This window comes from Sycon ciliatum, chromosome 1, assembly GCF_964019385.1.
Source record: "Sycon ciliatum chromosome 1, ocSycCili1.1, whole genome shotgun sequence".
In the NCBI taxonomy this organism is placed as follows: Eukaryota; Metazoa; Porifera; class Calcarea; order Leucosolenida; family Sycettidae; genus Sycon; species Sycon ciliatum.
The window spans coordinates 6,857,456-6,862,975 of record NC_088643.1 but is presented as its reverse complement, the minus strand read 5'-3'; positions in this window follow the sequence as shown (position 1 = coordinate 6,862,975).

The following is a 5,520-nucleotide window of genomic DNA, read 5'->3' as shown; positions in this document are numbered from 1 at the left end:
TCTCGATCTCACACAGCGCTGTCACGACTCACAAACGGTGTGCTCGCGAATAGTCACACACTACAAAGCACGCGTAGTCGTAGCAGGTAGTGAGGTAGTGAGGTACTCACTCGATCGTCGCTGGTAACAGTTTCGTTACCCACAGGAATCATCTGCTAGTATGGTCACACTCGACTCTCTCGCGTGCCCACTCACGATCAGTACAATCAGTAGAACTCTTGGCATGGTGCTGTCTGTCCAGTCACACTCCGGCAGTCCTCATCAGGCTCATGCCACAGCATGCAGCAGTACAGGCAGACCACTCACACGCGACCATGTAGATCTACAAGCTGACTATGCGCTCGGGCCACATGTGCGCACTACAGTCTACAGTCTACAGGGATCGTCGATAAAGCCATGCATCTCGTAGGTCTACGAAGACCCAACTCCCAATGGTGGCTACAGTTCTTGTAAAATGTAATGTTGTGGTCAATCATGCTGGATTCGTGGTGTTACACCGCGTCCACTGGATCATGGACTCGCCTTCGACCCTGGCCTGGCCTGCTGCCAGTGCTGGGCTCGCCGCGCCAGTGGCGAGCTGTGTGAATAATGATCAGATCTTCGTGTGTGTATGAAACTAACTTTTGTAGCTGCTGTTACATTCATATCAAGGCAGCGCAGTAGGCGTTGCCGTCCTGACCAGGGAGTCGTGAAAGCCTGTGGCGTTTTGCTATTCACGACTCCCTGGTCCTGACTATCAATGATAGTATCATTATCACTCTACAGTCCTTACAAAGTCATGATCGTACCGGTAGATGTACTTACCATCTACTCTTGTTCAGTTGGGTTATAACGTGATTCATAATAATCCTTATCACACACATACCGTTAGGGGTTTGTCTAGCAAATACAATCATGAATGTACTCTTTTGCTAGACTCGGGTGGAGAGCCCAAGAAAAGAGGACCAGCTGTTGGAGCGCGCATCCGAGTTCGCATCCGAGATGTGCTAAACGTCCAGTTAGGTGTCGAACGTCAGTACCGTTGGTCAGCGTCGTGCAATGTTATCGCATGAGCTGATTGTAACTTGTGGTGTTAGTGGATATTTATAGCGTAAGTTGTAGCTCTTTAGTCCTCTCTTTTACGTTTAGTCTTTTTTCGCTTCGGTTTGATGCTCGGGGATGCGGAGATTCGAGGAGTGGCTGACACCAGAAGTAACACGTTAGTTGCTCGCCTAAACCTGTGTCTTTCCGTTTCCGAAATCAACGTGACCATGGTGACAGTGTCACTGTGTGGTAACCAGTGGTAACAAGTCCAAGAGTACAGGCATTATTATTAAATGCTATGTAGACTGGCACTAAAGATAGACCCGGATGGAGATCCAAGGAATAAATTTATAGTACAGTGCTCCCTCTATAATCCGGCACCATTTGTGCCACGGAAAATCTGCTGGATTAGGGAGGGTGCTGGATTAACAAATCTGATTTACTGCTGCAATGTGCATGATGCGGACATTTCGGCTACTGAAAATTGTGCTGGTTTATCGAGGGTGCTGGATTATAAAATGCTGGATTAGAGAGGGACGACTGTATAGGATAGGACCAAGAGACTATAGGATCCACTCTTCACAACTAACGCCAGTAACAGTTGTTACTTGCCCTGGTACATCATGGTCACACTGACGTCTGGTGTATGGAGTATGCCCTCGAGCTGGCTGTCAGTGTCTCCCCAGTCTAGGGGTGTGCGGATAATGCTCGGAAAGGTGGCAGATTCTGCTCGAAAAGCAGTGAAATTGGCAGAACCGTACAAACCTTATGGCGGGCAATTCCTCGAATTCTGCTCCATTTCTTTATCCACATACCAAACATGCATGAAACTTACCAGAAAAAGTACCGAATTCTGCCAATTTTTCTGCCGGCGTTATCCGCATATGCCTACACCAGTCCCAACCCCACAACTGCACACCTATCCAAATGACAGCAGCCACTTCCAGAATACATTTGGTTGGGAATCGCCCGATCCTTGTTGTTCACCAAATACTGAGGTCACACTACAACACACTTGGCATTTACAATGTAGCATTTCCATGAAAAGAACATCCCAGTATTCATGGTACATGTACATGTATTGTAATCCTGGATCAGTGACATTACAGTCCCTGAGACTAGGCCCCCGTGTAATATGCCGGCATTGTTTTGAGCATTTTCGGTACAATCCGCGAACCCAGCACTTTGGGCTCGTGATGCAGCATTTTGGGGGAAACGGAGCACTTGGCCGTTGTGTATCAAAATTGAGAGAAGAAAAACTTCCCAAACAAGAACCATGAGAATGTCACTTCCGCATTCCGTGGGTTAGCTTCTTGTTGAGTAGCTTATGAATTGTTTACCATGGCAGACTCGAGCAAGTCTCTTATTGAGTGTGTTTCGGATGACAGTGATCAAGATGAAGATACTGTAGAGAGCGATTCTTGCAAAAAAGTGAGTATTTTCCGAGCATTTTCGGCAAGGTTTGGGAGCATTTTCGGCATGGTTTACGAGAATTTCCCAAAAGCATTTTCGGCAAAGGTTCGGGCATATTACACCGGGCCCTACCTGAGACAGTGGATTAGGCTCCGGCGGATTATGCTCGCGAAATCATGGAATTACATGTATGCTTTCATGGATTCTCGCATTATGCTCGTAAAATCCTCATACAGTGTATTATGCTTTGGCACCAGGCTGCAGGGGATATAATTATTCACTTTGTTGTACTTTACTTATGGAGCCTCAAAGTTCGGAAAATTGTGCCTTTTTTCGTACTTGCAAGTAACTTAGTTGCAAGTGGCCAAATAAAGTACAACAAAATACACGAGTATCCCCATACCAGGGTGTCCATGCATGAGTGGATGCTGTCATGTAGATCTACAAAAGATCCCTCGCTAGACGTTGCTTCGCACAAGGCTCCTTTACTTGGGCGAAGTAGCGGGTTACGTTGATGGACATTGGTCCCAGCAGGGCCAGCACTGGTATGGCCTGGCAACTGGGCCATGGGGAGTCGTGCGACCGTCTACCGGATGCACGTATCAATACAAATCTATAATTATACAGCCGCGTCGGAAACCTAACTACCGAAATAACGTTACTTCGCGTCACAATCATGTATTTCCTAGGCAGTTCCTGACTTGCCGAAGTACAGTAGTTGCGGGCTGATCTAACTAACTTTTGTACCGTGACAGTCAGTACTTACTTGCGCTGATCTACGATAGGAGGAACAGGCTCAAAAAGCGGCATCAATCAAAATGGAGCAGCAAGAACACAATCATCATGATTGTACATAAATTATTATACAGTCAGTATCGCCTATAGCGTTGGTGTTTGATTTTGAGCATTTTATCATATAAGCGATATATTACTATGACCGATACTGCATGCAATGTATGCGAGTGGGGTGTCAAACGACTCGGCGCGCCATGCACATACACACTACTTACATGTACAATGCCATGTAGCTGGCTGTAGCTGCTGACACAAAAATCAGGATTTCCTCATGATGGAGGCATATTTTGACAACTAATTACTTGTACGAGCTAAACTCACCAAACGACACTCACTGGACAAGTTCTTCACGAAGAAGTAACACCCTGTTCTCCTCTGCCATCACTTGATTTTACATCAATCACTATAACCGATGCAATAATAATGTAATAAAGGTCTTTTGAAATAAGAATTTGATCACTATAGGCGATATATTACTATAGACGATTATTACTATACGCGATAACTGTGTATACTTAGTTATGGCAAATGAAAATGAATTTGAGAAATTGATCACTATATCCGGTATATTACTATAGCCGCCAACCTGGGCGATACGGACTGTACATGTACCTACAGTACTACAGACTACTTATGTCAGTTATGATACTGACCCGTTAAAGGGGAAGTCCGGTGAAAAATTTAAATATCACAGTCCGTAGAGTTTGGGGCGCTGAGTCGAATGGTCTTTGTCCGAGGAGGCTGCGGCTTATGGTTCGTCAGATACGCCCAATCGAACATGTGCGAATTTGAGCGCGCATCACCCAGATCCAGGTGATGACGTCACAGCGTGCAGCCAGGTAGCCACACTATCTACTGTAGTTGTGTACAAAAATGGCCATATTCGGAGCGCGTTCGATTGGGGAACCGTTTATCGCAGCTTCTTCGGACCAAGACCATTCGATTCAGTGTTACAAACACTACGTACCCTGTGATTTTCAGCTCGGTAAACCTGGAGGTTATACCGTATTTTAGCCGTTTCCGAGTTGGACTTTTCCGTTAGCCCGTCTACCAGGTCTACATCACACAGTACACATCAGGGAGTAGTAAAATACACTGTATTTTACTACTCCCTGGTACACATGGTACATGGTCTATGCGCTCTGCGCTGCGTGAGTGCGTCCAGTGTGTTATCTAGCTGTAGAGTGTAGTGCAGTCAACAGACTCATGTCACATCTGACACAAGACTCAGAAAACTAGTCAACACACGGACTTGTCATGTACTACACTCGTATCAGTCGTATTGTACAGTCATGTAGTCAGAGAACGTGCGTTTCTCCTTGCCGGTGCGGGTGGTTGTGCTTTGAGAAAGAAAATTTTAGTTTTCCGCACCCGCGGCGCCTCATTATTTTATGCTACAGCGATGAGTGCACAACCGTGACAAGTAACAAAACAGCGAACAGCTCTCGGACCTAGAACTTTCAGATTCCATAGCGTTGCGAGCGAAGAGTCGTGCCCGTGGTTCAAAGAGCCTGCACTGTTCTCCAATTGAGTAGTCCGAAATATTCCAAGTTCGCACCAAAACATCACCATGTGGCAGGCTACTGGAGTCTAAGCGAATCTAATCGGTATGGAACAACATTTAGAGCACTCGCATCACTCTTCTCCATTTTGGCGACCCTGCTCTCCAGCGATCTGATAATTACATCAGCCTCGTCTGCAATAGCTGCTGCTTCTTCATCAGTCGGAAACTCAGTAGCGCTCACTCTTGACCGGCCCGCGCGGCCATTCCTTCAGCTGACTACCGAGGTTCTCAGCCCCAGACCGAACTCATAAAGGTCAGCCATGGCTGCATCCTCACTCTCACAAGGAGTCATGTCTTCGGGGTCGCTTGCACCACCTTATATCAGTCGCCAAATCATTTGAAATAGCACTGACACTATTGCTTTCACGCACTCCTTTTGACCTAGCTGCACGCTATGACGTTGCAGAGGGTGTGGCGCGGCCGCATGACGTCATGGCGCAGCCCCCGAAACTCAGTTTTTCAAACGGAAATATCTCGAGAACGCTTTGTCGGAGACACGTGGGACCAACACCATTCGACTCAGCGGCCGAAACTCTTCCGACCCTGAAATTTAAATTTTTCACCGGACTTCCCCTTTAAAACAGAGAGGCTCCAGGCTGTCCAAGAGAGTGCTCAATACCGAGAGGTAGAGCTGGTTCAAACAATAGGAGGGCAGAGAAAGTGTTTTTACTCCTAGTTTCACGCATTGTATGTAAGCGATCTTCAGAAAACAGAAAACAGTACTG